Genomic DNA, 18,496 nt, shown 5'->3' on the forward strand with positions numbered 1-18,496 from the left:
AACTCATTCATCTAGTGGACCAGGAATATTCGCTTTGCAGCCTTGGCAGAGCAGTGCGGGATAAATGAGATAGGTCGATGTTGCAGCCAGAAGTAATTATGTGCTAAATCAAAGGAACATATGAACACAGAACCTAGGAGCAGGAGTAAACTATTCAGCTCTTCTAGCCTGCACTGCCATTCAATAAGACCCTGGCTGATCTGATTGTGATCGCAGCTCCACTTTCCTATCTGCCCCACCCCCCCCACCCCCCCCCCCCATAACCCTTAACTCCTTGTCTATCAAACATCTCAACCTTAAATAAATTCCAATGACCCAGTCCCAGGAAAAGGACATCAGCTCTGACAAAGGGTCATCCTGACTCAAAATGTTGACTCTATTCTCTCTCTACAGATGCTGTCAGACCTGCTGAAATTTTCCAGCATTCTCTGTTTTTGCTTCAGATTCCAGCATCTGCTGTGTTTTATCTTTATGTTCAGGAAAAGGACTTGCCTGAAGTATGACTAGTGGAAACCTTCTTTCTGACATTAAATAGGGACAAAGGGAGTTCCCAAACCAATGAGCAGATAGGCAGTGCAATGCCTCACCCAGTCAAAAAGCATGAGGGCGTGTAGCTGGAACTGCACCTCCACCTGCAGAAGAGTCCCAAGGGACATGAAACATGTTGGGATAGTGTCCACTCCCAAGCCAAAGGCACCAGCTTTGATTGGCCTGGCGGGTAGCTTTATGGCAACTTTAAATGTGGGCCAGAAAAGTTTCCAAATTGGCCCAAAAGAGTGAGGGTGATGCCTCACTGAGGTGAAAAGCCACCCAAAGGTACAGCAAGAGCTGACCATCCACCAGAGGGCAGTGGTATCTCAAAAGACACAGACCATACCACGCAACTGACCAGCAGAGGGACTTCAACCAGGTTGGACCTCATGCTCACCCATCATTATGCAGGATCGCAAGGTGACTGGACAGGGTTAACCAGCCTATTTAAAATGATCCATAAACCCCAACCAAGCCACAGCATGGTAGCCCTCTCCAGGCTGGATGCAGGAGAGGCCCCTGCCAGAAGACCATCTTCCTTTCATCCAGACCCATAAATGCTAGCCCAAGTTCAGGTGCTAACCACCCGCCTGTTGCCATGCCAACTGAATGCATCTAGCGACAGAAGCTAGAATGCTCCAGTTGTGCTAGTGCCCAAACCAGACCCTAAACCAGAATCCCCTAAAGAGACCAAAGTCCCTTTAAAATACCACAGTGCCCTGACCCTCAGCTTACTCACAGTCCCTGGGTCTGAACAGCTGAAACCCCAGATTACCAAAGAGGACAGGCAGGAGCAAGGCTGGACAAGAGCAGATTAGCTTTATGATCCCAGGGCCTGGCACTCACAGAATGAGATGTCAAGCATTCCCCCGTGATTGCCCAGAACAGCTTGCCCATCACTCACCCCCCCGCCGCCCCCCTCTTAGTGTTAACCACCCTGAGAAACTCCCAAATCCTTTTGAGAAGGTTGGAATACATGACCAACGCCCCCCACCCTCACCTCGCCACCCCTTACCACCCCCCCCAACAGAGGGAGGCCAGATCTCTAACACCGAATAAATTTACCCATGCAGATGAATTCAAGTCCTCCCATGTCACCCAAACCTTCCCAAACCCCAAGAACAGACAATGTTCCTGAGGAGGTATTTGTCCAGAGTTTAAACCTCAAAAAAAAGAAAATGCAGTAGGGAACTGTCATTTTCCCTGCTAGTTGTGTGACTGCTGTGCCAGTATGAATGAGAGAATGTGTGCATATTTCTTCACTTACTGTACTTCCTTCTTAAGAGCACGTACATGAAAAATAAAGTAGAACTTTTTTTCCTCCAACAGAACAGCTTCTTCCCTGCTGCCATCAGACCTTTGAATGGACTTACCTTATCTTAAGTTGATCTTTCTCTACACCCTAGCTATGACTGTAACACTACATTCTGCACCCTCTCCTTTCCTTCTTTATGAATGGTATGCTTTGTCTGTATAGTGCAAGGAACAATACTTTTCACTATATATCAATACACGTGGCAATAAAAAATCAAATCAAATCAAATCAAATCAAATCACCACAACTTCCCTGGAAGTATAGTAAAACTTGGTTTGTTTGTGTAAACAGGACACACCCAAGGTACTTTCCTACTGGTGAATTTCTCAATAGAATCCCACTACCTGCAATGATACTTTTTCAAAAATTGGAACCATCACAAACCTTACTTCCTGATGAACTAGCTGCTTCCTGGATGATGGACATTGATGTACGGGTTGATACTTCTGTGCCGGATGGTGTGTGTACATTGAATAAAAGCTTTCTTTACATGTAGGCTCCTTGGGTTGATATTAGGAATGCTAATACATAGTGTCGAGGACAATGTGATAGCTTTACATCCTGTCTGTTTGGCAAGAAGAGTTTCTGTCACTTGCTTGACACAGGTGTACACAGCAGATCATCTGTTGTAGTGAGTAAATTGGAAGAATGTGGTGAAATGTAAGTTTCATGCTGCGGTATCTTTCACTGCGACAGTAATCCAGCTATTGTCTGCGTGACATCCTGCAGCAGATGGTACCACTCTGTCTTGTGAAGCAGAGGCAGTGAAAACAGGTTCTTCTGACATATGCAGGTACACATGGGTGAGGCTATATATACGGGCCTGAGCTGGTGATGTGTTCAGACAGAATGCCCCAGATGTCATTGTACCTACATTTGGAGGTCCCTCATGTATTTATCAAAAATATTGAGCCTATTTTGAACCTGAGAATGAAGTCCCATGTTCACTATCTAAATCCCCACCAAAAACAAGAATACTTGTTAATTTCACAGTTAATTTCATCCTATTGATCCTGTGCCAACTCTCTATAAGAACACTCCAGCTTGTCCCACTTCTCCGTATTTTCCACTAGCCCTGCAATTATTTCCCCCTTCATGAAGCACCCAATTCCCTCTTGAAAGCCCCCACTGAATCCGCCTCCATCACCTTTTCAGGCAGTGCAGTCTGGATCATAATAACTGGCTGTGTAAAAATGTTCTCCTCATGTTCCCTTTAGTTCTTTTCCAAATCACCTTAAATCAGTAATGGAAACAATTTCTCCATAAGGGGGCGATTTTGAGCCCACACCCTCTGTCTGCAGGAATGGCGGTGCACACTCAAAATCCAGAAAGCACGATTCGTGCTGGCAAGTTCCAGAATTCCAATCTTCTCGGCCTGTTGCCAGCAAAGTGGTGTGAAACACTCTCATTTTAATACATTAGCATGTTATTAGCGAGCACTGTCTCCGGGACTTCCCCCCTCACCGGATATTCAGTGGGCGCTGATGTAACATCATGCCAGTGCCATTTACAACAGTGTGACCCTGGCACCTTCACCTTCGAGCGGGATTTTGGAGGTGAACGCTCAGGCAGCCAGCGCATTCTGGGGTATTCACTGCTCAAGCGGCACTGGAGAAGACGTGGGGGCAAACTGATAAGTACAACTCGGGGCTGGGGGTAGGGGTCCCACAACCGGGGGAAAGGGGTCGGGAGGGCTCACTTACAGGCCTTACGTTTCTTTCATTTCGGGATGCCCCTTGCTTTAAAGGGGTTGTGAAGGCTGGTATGCAGGCATGCTTCCTAGATTCTCCTTCCTGGCTTCCTATCCATATCGCAGCTGAGGGATCACCCTTCCTTAGTGGGAGCCGGCCAGAAGGTGAGAGAGCTTGAAAACAAGAGACTCAGCACTGAAGGCGACTGTGAGTTACCCGGTCCCATGAGAGGCCGGGTTGTCAGGGCACATTAGGGGAATCAGGAATGGGCTGCATCTCCCTCTTGTGGCCTGAAAGGCCTCGCACTCGGGGGAGGATGACTGTTGTGTGAGTGGAACCCACACTCAGGCAGCGGAGTGAGGATAAAGGGGAGAAGCTGCCCGGCTGTCCGAAACCAATTGTCAGGAGTGCTTGCATGTAAAGGTCGATCTCAATGGGTCATGGAAGGCTGCCCAACTCTGCACCTCTTGAGACCTGGGAGAAACAGGGTGCCCTCTGGGAATGATCTGGACATGCTCATTGCTGGTCTCGTATGACTCAGCCGTGCCTTGTCTGCTACAAGAGACAGACACTTGGCTGAACAGCCATCCCAGCCTCCCCTCACTTGTGGTTATGCCATTAAATGCTGTGCAGCCAAACAGCACTGCCGTTTAGTGGAAGTCAATTGTTAACCCTTCGCAAGCCACCAGGCATTGAGCTGACATTCCCAGTAAGGCTGCAACATCACACTGATAACACTGCTCTGTCCCCCTATGCAGGATGTGATAGTGATGTGTATCATCACACGCCCCAATCGAGGTCATGACGGGGTGCATCGGCGAGATCCCCATCAGGATACAAACACTGGTCACATGCAACCACTTGACTGCCCCCTAACGTGACAAGATTGTCTACAAGATTATGAGAGGTACGGAGAGAGTGGATAGTCAGAAGCTTTTTCCCAGGGTGGAAGAGTCAATTATTAGGGGCCACAGGTTTAAGGTGCGAGGGGCAAGGTTTAAACGAGATGTACGAGGCAGATTTTTTACACAGAGAGTAATGGGTGCCTGGAACTCGTTGCCAGGGGAGATAGTGGAAGCGGATACAGTAGTGACTTTTAAGGGGCGTTTTGACAAATACATGAATAGGATGGGAATAGAAGGGTATGGTCCCCGGAAGGGTAGAGAGTTTTAGTTCAGTCGGGCAGTATGGTCGGTGCAGGCTTGGAGGGCCGAAGGGCCTGTTCCTGTGCTGTAATTTTCTTTGTTCTTTGTTCTTTGTGACGCCAAGTTACTTGGAGGTGGGAGCTTGGGGCTGGGGAATGTGGCGTTTGGTGCCACTGACATCCTGTTGGGTCCACACGCTGCAGCCTGCTGGAGTTGACAGGGACCAATGTGGAGATGTGGCTATAGTGTCTGAGTGGAGGATGCGTGGGATGGCGTTGAGTGTGCTGCAATTGGGTGGTAGTCCCAGAGGATTTGAGGAAGGAGGGCGGGACTCTCTCATGAACCTTTATAGCTCACTGTGGTCTTCTTTTCGTTACAGTGCATGGTTTGGAGGATCATGGAGCCTGTCGAGTTGGCTCCCCTACCTATTGGCATACAGCAGCGGCAGAGACATCGACCAGTGCTCTGTGGAGGAGGGAGAGGTTGGGTTTGTTGCTGTTCCAGTAGCAGCGCCCAGATAGGTAAATACTGGCTGAAGGTTTTCCGACATCGGTTATCGTACCTGCAGATATCAGAGATGCAGTACTGTAAAAGGCTGCATCTGTCCAGGTGGTTGGTGGACCACCTCTGCCTGATCCTGCAAGAGCTGGCACCACATGAAATGGGAGGATACCCACTGCCTGTGGCCCTTAAACTCACAGCCACCGTAAGTGTCTCGTTCCAGAGCAGCATAAGCGACCTGTGTGACATCTCCCACACACAAATGCATCCAGAAGGTTGCAGGTGCCCTTTATGCTTAGGCTCATATGTATGTCTTGGACGTGGACCAGGCAAGCCAAGATGCCAGTGCCATGGACTCCACCACCTTTGCAGGCAGTATCACATTCCATTGAAATAAAAATAGGAAGTGCTGGAAAAAAATCAGCATTTCTGACAGTGTCTGTGGAGAGAGAAACAGAGGGGTGATCTTGAGCTCACTCTCGCCATCCGTGAGATTGCTGGCGTGGGCTTAAAATGCAGCAAAACCTGGAAGTTGAGGATCTCGCCAGCGATGTAACAACTTCTGATTTTTGCCGCCCCTCACCTGCGACATGATCAGGTTTATGCCAACAATGGGTGTGATTCTTATTTACATACATTTAAATTAATTTCAATACGATTAACCCACCTCCCCCAGCCAGATAGTGACCCCCTGCCGTATATCCACACAACGCTAACGTGACATCAGCGCAGTTTGCAAAGGTTCATCCAGATGTGAAACTGCTGTGGAGATCCCCCGGGGGATAACGGTGACCCTTCAAGGGCAATCTAGACTTGAAACGTTGGTTCTATTCTCATTCTCTCCCCACTGATGCTGTCGGACTTGCTGAGATTTTCCAGCATTTTCTGCGGATTGGCCGACAGCTCTTGAACCCACCAGACACAGCACTGCAGTGGCCAGAAGCAATGCTGCAGCGCTCTACCTGGGACTAACTCCCAGGACCTTTGAAAAGGTAGGTCTCGTTGGCCTCAGGAGCAGGAGGGTAGGGGATGCCCTGAGGGGCCAGGAGGGAGAAATCATGATGTTGGAGTATAGGCCAGTGGGGAGGTGATCGCGGAGCTCCTATGTCCTGGGTTAGAGGGCACCCCAACTCTGAGGAGGTCTTCAGAGCCTCCCTTCCTGCCTGAGGTGGGGAAAAGTGCAAGTGTCACTTTCCCACCTTACCTGCACCCACATGCCTAAAATTTGAGGTTGGGCAGGATAAGGCTCTTAAGTGGAGGATGGGTGTGTTTCTCACCAAAGCCCCTGCCTGAAAAAGTGTGAAACTGGGTTGAGGCAAACGGGCTCCAGGGGTATCTCATCCATTCAATTTTATGCTTCTCCTTGCCTCAGAACCTGCTATGGGGGGAGCTTAAAATTCTGCCCATTAATCTATAAGAGTGGTAAACTTTTGCAGTTTTATTAATACAACTAAAACTGGGGTTAATCGCAATAAAATAAGTATTTTTGCTGAGTCTCTAAACCTCCCCTTGTGAGTAACCCTATTTTAAATTATGAAAAATGACTTACAAAAATTATACTGGCACATTTACTAGTTGCATTGTTATACCGAAGTCAGTTTCTTAGTAAATCAAATATTTTTAGGGTGCACAAACTTCTTCAATGTGCCAACTTGTTGTGCCTATGCACCTAAAAAGAATTCAATTTGAAGACCCTCCTTGAGCAATCGTAAACAAGCATTATTAGTGGAAACTTTCATTCTCAATATTTCAACATGGGGAAAGACTCGTTTTATGGGTGGGGTCAATTTCCCTTGCAATTTTTTTTTAAAGCCAATGTTAAGAGTCATGGAAATTCAATTTACACTCAACATAAATTACATTTAAAATTCTGTGATCTTTTGTACTGGTTTGGTCTTTTTCATCCAAATTGCACTGATAAAACCATTACAAACTAATGGTAACTCTAGGCCAATATATTCTAATCATGGTAGACAATGGAACAATGTTGGACAGAACACCAGATGAAATTGCTACTATTCTTTGGATATTTTACATCAACGACAGCAGGCAGATAAGACTAAAGTTTAACAGCTCCGTTTGAAAACATGCCTCCTATAATGTAGCACGGATTTACTCAAATATCAGTCTAGATTACATGCTGTTCCCCGCATTTCTCTTGTCGTTGCCACGGGGTGAAGATCGTTCCTGTTGTTTCTCTTTGTGGGTGGAATACACGTTGTGACTCTGGGAGGAGTTCTTCAGCCACAGGGTGATGGCAATTATGGAGAAGTCTTGCAATGACCTTCCCTGTTGATGACAACAGAAAAATTCCTCTGTAGTTACTGCAGTCAGACTTGTCACCTTTCTTGAAGATGGTCACAAATGCAGCAACTCTGAAATCTCCTGACATATCGCCCTTCTTCCAGAAAAGTGAAATGAGTTCATGTATTCGTGCCAATAGTTCTTCTCCGCTATGTTTAGTACTTTGGTGGAGCTTCCATCTGTTCCGATGCCTTGTTGTTCTTTAACTAATTAATAACTTGCTAATTATTGTAATTGGCAATAAAATGTTAATATAAGTAACCAAATAGCTGTTCAGTAAACCAACCTTTTGGATGAAGACTTCCTCATTGCTGTATTTAGTACGAATGCTAAATTCTCCCTCAATGTACTCGAACAGGCACTGGAGCGTGGTGACTAGGGGATTTTCACAGTAACTTCCATTGCAATGTTAATGTAAGCCAACTTGTGACACTAATGCATAAACTAAAAGAAAGAAGATTAAACAGATGTCTTTGACACATCTAGACCATTGCATATTTATCCAAAAATCTATTATAAAAACAGATGGTATTCTTTAGAAATAAAAGAAACTTTTTTGTTTCTAACCAGCAATGAATGATGTTTATATTAAATAATTGCAAGTTTTATATGTAAATTGATTCTTCAAATGTCAATAGGCTAAGTTCCAATTTTGTGCATATGAGGTTCACCACGTAACTGAATAGCAATGAAGTTACAAGTGAGTTTTGATCACCTTCATGGGTGTAAAATATTTATTTGGTAGCAAATACCATAAGCTTTCGGAGCGCTGCTCCTTCGTCAGATGGAGTGGAAATTATGGACATTTCCACTCCATCTGACGAAGGAGTAGTGCTCCGAAAGCTGATGGTATTTGCTACCAAATAAACCTGTTGGACTTTAACCTGGTATTGTGAGACTTCTTACTGTGTTCACCCCAGTCCAACGCCGGCATCTCCACATTGTAAAATATTTACCATGCCTTGCTTCTCTCCTTCATGTATATCACTTCTTTATGAACTTACATTGCTGTAAGATCGCAGCCGTAGTTATTTAAAACTTATGTGCATTGTTTCACTGTGAGGTAATGGTGCATGTACAACTGCATTAGGCATATGGAGACATGTATGAATCAAAATTTTGGAAGATTGATCTGTCTTTACAATAAGCTGAATATTTTAAACATATTACAAAGACTTTACTTTCTAAAGGCTTTATGAAATGAAGTAAAATAAATATTTTCTTCCTTTGAAAATATATCAAGCCCATTGCTGATCACCGTCTATTATCAGTCAGTTAACAGTGATTTTTTTTTAAAGCTGATCGAATATCTGTCAATACATAAGCCAAATGAATTCATACACCATATGAAAATAAGGTTTTTACCTGACATAAAGATTTCTATTTTGAATTCACACTTGCTGATTATCTGTTGATTTACTGTAATCCTGTTAGATAAGACCATAAGACCATTAGACATAGGAGCAGAATTAGGCCACTTGGCCCATCGAGTCTGCTCCACCATTCAATCATGGCTGATATTTTTCTCACCCCCATTCTCCTGCCTTTTCCCCATAACCCTTGATCCCCTTATTAATCAAGAACATATCTATCTCTGTCTTAAAGACACTCAACGACCTGGCCTCCACAGCCTTCTGCGGCAAAGAGTTCCACAGATTCACCACTCCCTGGCTGAAGAAATTCCTCCTCATCTCTGTTTTAAAGGATCATCCCTTTAGCCTGAGGTTATGCCCTCTTATATGGTCTTATAAAGATAAACTTTATTAGGACATTATTGAATAGCACCTTTCTGTAAGCTTTCATATTTGGCTCCTTTCAATAATTTCTCATATACTGCTGCTTATCTTTTATGATGTGGAGATGCCGGTGTTGGACTGGGGTAAGCACAGTAAGAAGTCTCACAACACCAGGTTAAAGTCCAACAGGTTTATTTGGTAGCAAATACCATAAGCTTTCGGAGCACAGCTCCTTCATCAGATGGAGTGGATATCTGTTCTCAAACAGTGCAAACAGACACAGAAATCAAATTACAGAATACTGATTAGAATGCAAATCTCTACAGCCAGCAAGGTCTTAAATGTACAGGGAGCATTCAACACAGGTTACAGAGATGTGTATTGTCTCCAGACAGAACAGCTAGTGAAATTCTGCAAGTCCAGGAGGCAAGCTGTGGGGGTTACTGATAATGTGACATAAATCCAACATCTCGGTTTAGGCCGTCCTCATGTGTGCGGAACTTGGCTATCAGTTTCTGCTCAGCGACTCTGCGCTGTCATGTGTCGTGAAGGCCGCCTTGGAGAACGCTTACCTGAAGATCCAAGGCTGAATGCCCGTGACAGCGTTCTCCAAGACGGCCTTCACGACACACGACAGCGCAGAGTCGCTGAGCAGAAACTGATAGCCAAGTTCTGCACACATGAGGACGGTCTAAACCGGGATGTTGGATTTATGTCACATTATCAGTAACCCCCACAGCTTGCCTCCTGGACTTGCAGAATTTCACTAGCTGTTCTGTCTGGAGACAATACACATCTCTTTAACCTGTGTTGAATGCTCCCTCCACCCACATTGTCTGTACATTTAAGACCTTGCTGGCTGTAGAGATTTGCATTCTAATCAGTATTCTGTAATTTGATTTCTGTGTCTGTTTGCACTGTTTGAGAACAGATATCCACTCCATCTGACGAAGGAGCTGTGCTCCGAAAGCTTATGGTATTTGCTACCAAATAAACCTGTTGGACTTTAACCTGGTGTTGTGAGACTTCTTACTGTGCTTATCCTTTATCCAGTGTTGCTTTTCTGATGTTTGGTTCTTCACCATTGTTTTCAGCCATATTCTGTTCAGATAAATCAAGTCCCCTTGGCTGAAAAGATTTCTGTCAAAGAAAAGTACACTTTAACCAAGGGAAAATTAGTTCATTTGGATGCAGCTTGTGGGCAGATTTTCTCCTTTGGATCCCCATACTAACATCCTGGAGCTACCCTTCCAGATCCAGTTGAGAACTGAAGGAACAAAGTGGAACTGAGTGCTGCTGCTCTTGTGATCATTATCAAGGCCATTCTGTGAATGACCATATGAAAAGTGTACTTCTATAGGACGAAGAGACAGAGCTCCATCAGCTTCGGGTCTGCTGATCATCTAGGGAAATGTATTCATTGAGGGACACTGAGTCAAGGAGTGCAACATTCTGTCACTACAATTATCTCCCTGATTGTAAGCAAATATTTAACATTTTAGGAGAACTGAATATTTCATGCTTCACTGACAATTCAATGTCTTATCAAATTGTTATTTCAACAATTCTCAGTTGCAGACAACAAGAGGTCTTTTAGACTTGGGTTGATAGAGCTATTATAAGATTACTGGATTGTCTGTGGCAGATTTTGTAAAATTGGCAAGAAAGTCCCTTTGAAAAGTGATATTGCAGCTTTAACCTTATTTGTGCAATTGGGCAGGGGATGATTTCACTCATAGCTTTAGTTTAGTACTTGACCCTGGTTATAACCTGAAAGTAAAACACAAAGTAGCCATCCCATTTCTGCCACTGTAAATACCAATGTACTTCTTAGTACTGTTTCTAACATTGCTTGACATCTGAATTCACTTTGAATTATTGGTAAATTGATTTTGTTTTTGTTAGAAACTTGCCAAAGAAAAGCATGGCTTCTTTGCATTTATCTAAAAGACAACCAGGATCATTTGCACTGTCTTAATATCCCTGATATGTTTTCAGAGGATACTGTCTGCAAATATTTCCTTTGCAAAGCTCCTGTTGATATTTGTATCTTATTACTTTTCTTATATAAGATTGACTGATAGATTCTAACAAAAAAAATCAGATTTCAGTATATTTTATTGAACAAAATTGAATATTGCAGACACTAGTTCAATCGTTTTCATCACAGTGGAAACAATAAAGATCCAACAGACTTCAACTCAGGCACGTATCAAAGAGCAGCATGCATTGTGAAGTGAGGAAACAGGTAATTAAAGGAAAATTGTAAGATATTACCTTCAAGACTGCATGGGTTGATAAATTTACTTTCTTTTCGCTTCATATGTTTTTAGCTAAGAGATCTTTAACAGAAAAAAATTACTGTAAGTGTAGTGGATTTCTGTACCCAAAAGCAATACTGTAGCAATCTGTTTGTTTTATTTTGTCAGTATGACAATAAAAAGCCTGTAGTGTTGCCACAAAATATAGGAATGAATGGATTTATTATACATGTGAGGCAACACTGCCCATGCGGCTTTAAGTGAAGGACAAAAAGAAATGTGTTATTTGTTTTGTGTTTACATTGATTAAAATAAGGAATTATTAAATATACTTTTGTATTTTTTTCTATGAACAATAAATGTACTGTTACTTCAGCGTCACTGTTTATGGGTTTTTATTAAGCATAAGTCTTAATGTTGACAACATAAGTTTAGGAGACAGTCCATCATTTGAAGGATGGGTGCCAATACATAATTTACTTAGACTTTGCAATCTCTTATGTACTTGTAGGCTTTTTACTTATTATCACCTGCACTACGTAGACAAAGGTAACCCCTGCTTTGCCAGCCAACATTACCAAGAGAGTTAATAACGATTTTTGACATTCCACCTAAATTATAAGACTCCTTTTCCCTTTATCTCAAGAAAATGGGAAACAATATTACAAACCAAAAAAAAGCAAAATAATCAAATCTCTGGAAAGATTTTACAGCTTTGGAGGCTTCCAGTGAACGATGTGTGCTTTTATGGAGATGGACGATGAAAAGCAAAATAATATCTCCCAATTCTGATTGTTCAAATATATTCTACAACACAGAAAGCTCCAAGCAGGCTGGAGCAGGCATGGGGCAGGAAGGTTAAGTAGAGAAGAAGGCACAATACTTCAGATTGGCAGCAGACTGCAGCAAGAATAATCTAATCAAAACTAAATTCAATTATCTATTCCCAGGGCAGGCTCCCGAGGCTGCTGCACTGAATACTAGGATAGCTCCTCCTAGACATCTTTTCCAGTCAAAGTTGCTTGATGAATGCAGATGAAATTTGAAATATGAAAATCCGAAATAATTTATGGAAGTTGTCAGAAATTTGGACTGCTGGTGGTGTAATTTCCTCAGAGACAATGCAGACTGGCTCATTGCTTCCAGTTTTAAAGCAGGCCCTGGTCTTCCAATAGATGGATCAAACCTTCTAAAATGCTGTTTCAGACAAATTACAACTCATTACAAACAGCCTTGCACCATGCCATTATGTCACAGGAAATCTTTTTTCATTTGCACAAATTTGCCTGGAATTCTTTTATTTATTTGAGTATCCATTATCGGATCTGAAATTGAATTACTCACAATTATTTTCTGGGAGGCGGATGTTTGTGTACATGCAATAAGTGGACACCGTGCGAGTGTAACGTACTACACTGTTCTTTTTAAACAACCGTACTGGGATTAAACATACACTATTTAAAATTTTCGAAGAGTCATGGCGTGGATAATATTAATCTGTTGAGATAACCTTCAAAATTATTTTATTAAAAGGCATGTTTAAAAACTGTGAGAGGTTAAAGTAGAAATAATAGGCTTTTATTGCATTACATGCATAATAAATAAAATATAAGCCAAATATAAGTAATGTCTTTGTGTGGTATGTTTATTTATATTATACTAATGTTTAGCAACAAGGCAACAATGTGTGTATGTATCCACAAGAAAATATCATTAAATTATTGTTTGCGTTCTGGATTTAACATAATGCCAGACACAATGAACAAAGGATATAGCTTATATTTAATGCTAATGAGAAGAAAGCTGCTCCCAACTACATGGCCTCTCTAAGTGGGGGTTCAAATATACAAATAGGATGGTTTTGTATCTTCTCAGCAACCCACTACTGCAGGAAACTGTGTAATAGCACTTAAATAAATAGAGGCGCTGGGTAAGAGATTATTGCTTGTATTATGCTATTGTAGACATAGTTGCCCCATGGTCTGACATAACTGCATGAATGTGGGACAAGACAAATGCAATGTATGGCTGTGGGATAGTATTGAAGCATGACCCCATATCTGGAGGGTTGAAAGTTATGGATCTATTGATTGCTCCTGGAGTTTTGAAGTGTGGCTGCCAAGGTCTGCCTGCTGGTAGCTGGCTGGTCTGTCTGTCTGCCTGTTGGGTAACAAAGTATTTGAATGGAACCACAGGCAGCTTTTCTTGAAACATCCATGAAGTTGCGCTTTCTTTTATATTAACTGACCACTGAAAAAAAGTGGCCCCATCAGGAAAGAAGAAAAGCGTCAGAGAAAGAATCTGGCTGCAAAAGCTACAAGAGCTTCTCCATTTATATTAGAAATTGTGCTTTGTGTAGATGTGATGCTATATAAATGTTGTAACAGTTAATACATTCTAAGCATTTATTATATTTTTACTTTATTTTATCCCAAAAAGTATAACTAAGTCTCACAAACAAATAGTTGACGTGTCTAAAGCCTTTTTTTCAGTTTTTGTGTCAGCTTTCTCAAGTGAAGTCACAGCACAAAAGAGAAGTAGCAGTATCATAAGTCAAAGCATCATTTCATTCCTTGTGTACAATGAAAAAGAACATAGAACCATTTTGAATTAACCATTAAAAAACTTCACATTATTTGTTTCAAAAGATGGCTACACAATGTCAGCTCGTAAATGCAAACATAAGTGTCATGGATAAAAGATTCTTGAAGAACCATTTGCATATCTGACATACATATAGTAGTTTTATTCTCATGTCTATTTACACTTGGAGGATTTTGGTTTCCATGAGGTTGAAACAAAAACATTACACCAAAGACAGTTTAAATGTGGAACTCTCTGCCACAAACTAGGTTGAAGCAGACCCAATGAACTATTTAAAGGGGAAATAGAAATTGTTAGGGAAATAAAAATATTAAAGGATATGAGGAACTAACTGAAGGGTGGAGTTTGGTTGAGTGGTTCATGTGAAGGAAAACAGCAGCATCACCAACATGTCGGATTGATTGTTTCAGAGCTGCGAATTCTGTGATTTAAAAATAAATTCAGATCAAAGAATAAGTTACATTCTTATTATACTTCTATAAATTTCTCTAATTCTACTGCATGATGTTTGGAATTAGACTTCTGAGGATCATATATAATAAATATGATATAAAATGAGAAGTATGCATTGTGAGAGTGGAAAAATATTAGGTTGTCTTTTTATCCATTTTGAACACATTTTTCAGTGATCAGCTTGTTAGTAACTTGTAACTTATTTAAAATACTAAATTAAGGTTCCTGGAGCATCTTCATAACAAAGAGTGAAATTCTGTAAAACTCCCAAGCAGCTGATTAGTATGCTTATATAGTGAAACCCATAATGCAGTAGATTGTATATGGTCTTTGGAAGGAACCGTGTTAATGGACTATCCTGCCCTTTCTCAGTCCAGTCTTTTTATCGTTCTGACAAAAGCAAAATACTGAAGCTACTGGACATCTGAGATTTAAAAGAAACACTGGAAATGTGCAGCATGTCTTGCAGCATCTGTGGAGAGAGAAATTGAAGTATTTTTCAAAATGCTTTCCAAATAGCTGTCTGATAAAATTCTAGTGAAAATGGCAAATTATTGATTATGCCATTTCTTAACTGGTAAGTAAAATATGCATTACTAATGACACCATTTGGTGTAATCTCCGTTGCAGGGTTTGGTACCAGTAAGAGAGCAGTTAGTTTCTTTATTGTAGCTGTGCAGATTGGATTCAAACTGTGGCAAGCAATATGGTCATGTTAGTGTGTTTTGATGAATGCATCAAAAAGAACACAAAAAAGACATGACTGCTCTGTGAGCTTGTGTAAATCTTAGTCATTTATATGTTTCTTTTAATTTTCTGTAACAGTTCTAATTGACTCCTAAATTAATTAAAATTTGTAAATCTGGGGATAAATTGGGCATCTGCTTCATCAATCAAAAATCTCGAAATCTGGAAAATACAATTCACCAGCAATAAAATTCTGGCAAAATGAGTGACAAAGAAGAATCTCGGTGAAGCACTTTCATGCTTGGGGAGTGCTGAAGTTTACAATCATTTTCTCTGCATTGACTACTCAGATTTATACTACAGGCCCGAAAGTTTAAATCCATATTCCCATTAGTTTGATTATTTCTCAGTGGAGATACCAATAGATCTTGATGTTCTGATTTAAAACCTATCTATCAATGAGGTAACAGTGTCAAATACAAGTCAATATTTGGAAAATTCTCATGAAATAAAACTGAATTTTTCAATTGAATTCTAATTGCTGAAAAATTATTTGCCTCATTTATTGTTGGCATTTTTTTAAAAACTGTGCGCTAGAGGTTAAATGATAGGCTTGCTTCATTTAGAAATACGCTATGGGCTCAGCTGTTTCTATATTTTTGGATAGACTTGACCCGAATATAATCCCTTTTATAAATCTTTTAACTACACAGTATTTGTTATCATAAGATAACCAATTTTGACAGAAATAAGAAGAAAAGTCAATATGCATTCTGTTCAAGAAAGCTGCAATCTGATTTTGTTTAGTTTTGTGAATAATGTGTTTCAAGGTTCCTGATATACTCTATTAAACTAATATATAGCTACTAATTGAGTATTATAGCTGGTAGCTACTGATGAAGCTTTTTATGCCTCCACGTACTTGGGTTAACAACATCAATATGTAATATGCTAGATAAGCCTTGTTGAAATGTAATTCAGTTTCCACATAACACTTTATCAAGATTGTTTTATATTCTAAACATTCTGCTGAAAACGGCACTGCAGGACATTTTGTAACTGGTTGGCCACGAATCCTTTCATTTTTCTTGAAGACCTTCAGAATGTTTTCCCTGTGTCTTCAAAAATAAAGCAACCACACATTGCATTTAAAATATTCTGTCAGAGGTGCAATGCCTTTTGGGCAGCATTTTTCTACAGACTTTGGCACCCCAACATCAGGACAAAATGGGGGCCCCAAGCCCGCACTTGCTGGCACCAAGACTGGCAGGGCAATCTCCCTGGAGGCAGCTCCTATTCACCACCTCTATAATTGCTGAGTGGGTTCTCAATGTTGTCCAATCAGAAGGCCAGCAGCTCCCAATCCTTAGCACCTCACCAGAAAAAGACACTGCTGAAGTAGGTCAGGGGTGTAAAATAATTCTGAAATGCCAAGCTGGTAGACCTCTCAGAGTTGAGGGTAAGCCTCTCCAGATGGATTATTTGTGCTGCAATTGTAGCCGCTTATACATGCAGACCATTTTATGTGGCATGGACACTCTGGCACTGATATCTCTCCATATCAGTGGAGGCCACCTCCACTGAGCTGGTGGTCTCCGCACACAGTAGGGGAACATTCTAATGCCAACAAAATACTGGCATTGCTACAGAATTGGCCCTATTTGGTGCCTCAACTATGTTAATTGTCCTCCTGCTGTCATGGAACAGGCAACAAATCTTCTTTCCAAGCTGGCCCAATAGTAGACATGTATTGGGGGGCTGTTCCAATGTGGTTCACCCCATTTTCCCAACTCAACCCTAGCTCCAAACTTGCCACAACAGGGCCAGAAAGATTCAGTCCCTTATGATAGCGTTAACTAAAAGTGAAGCATATCGGCCTGGACTTCACAGTCTATATTGAAGCAATGGCCCTCGCTGCTGACTCAAAGAAAGTTGCCCACAAGGAATGAGCAATCTTTGTGGCACGGAGGATAACCAGCCAATCAGAGTAAACAGCTCATTAAATTGAGTTTTTTTTCACAGAAAGCAAGCCAGGAAGGAAAATATTATGATTATCCTTCATAGGATCATAGAATTCCCTACATAGAGAAGGTGTCCATTTGGCCCATGGAGTCTGCACTAAGCTTCCGACAGAGCATCTTGCACAGGAACACCCCCCCCCCCCCCATAACCCCCCCCCCCCCATAACCCCAAACATTTACCCCTAAGCTACACATCTTGGGACACTAAGTGGCAATTTATCATGACCAATCCACCCAACCCGCACATCTTTGAACTGTGAGAGGAAACCGGAGCATCCAGAGGAAACCCACACAGACATGAGGGAGAATGTGCCGAGACTCCACACAGTCACCCAAGGCTGGAATTGAACCCAGGTCCCTGGCACTGTAAGGCAGCAGTGCTAACCACTGGGACACAGAGTGAAATGTCAAAAACAAACTTTTAAAAAACTGTATTTTAAAAATAAGAATGTTTTAATAAACATGGAGGAATTCCACAAATATACAATTAGTTTTTCAGGGCCAAGGGGGTCTTTCAGTGGTAATCATGAACTTACAACACCATTAGAAACAACTACACTTGTAACTTTTTCAAAGGTATTTTACAGCAAGACTAATAGCATAAAAGGGCAAGTTCCAGCCAGTTCAATGATTTCCATTTGACTATAGTTTGTAACACTGCACTCGATGGAATGTGTGGAAGATGTGAAGACTCCAGACGTTACCGTCAGTTTCAGAGAAAAATTCTGAGAGTTCACGGTCATTACTACTGCAAAATCTGGACCAAATTTTTAAAGTTAAAAACAAGAGTGCAATATGTTTCATTTTAAAGATGTAAAATCTTCAATCATAACTTAATACACTGGAGCTTTATTTGTTAATGATTGGTGATCAAAAATAAATTACACAGAATTTGTCTTCAGGAAATTTAATAAGTTACATTTTACAATTGTAAAACAATTTTTACAATTTTACTATAAACAGAATAGATTGATGGACAATAGCTTGTTTTGTTCCATGTTTTTAATGCTCTCAGCATAGACAGGCATAGAAAAATGAGTATATATTTGAAATATTTAGGTGTAGAATATGTAACATTGCTAGAGAGCACCTTTTTGACTATTTTTGTTTAGATCTTAGTTATGTGCCCATCTGATTATGGAAATCATCATTGGTTTACTTAACAGTAATTTACAATGGCATTGTGACATATTGAAAATTTTATTTGCACTAAATTCACCATCATTGTTCAAATGTTCATACACAAA

This window comes from Mustelus asterias, chromosome 1, assembly GCF_964213995.1.
Source record: "Mustelus asterias chromosome 1, sMusAst1.hap1.1, whole genome shotgun sequence".
NCBI lineage: Eukaryota > Metazoa > Chordata > Chondrichthyes > Carcharhiniformes > Triakidae > Mustelus > Mustelus asterias.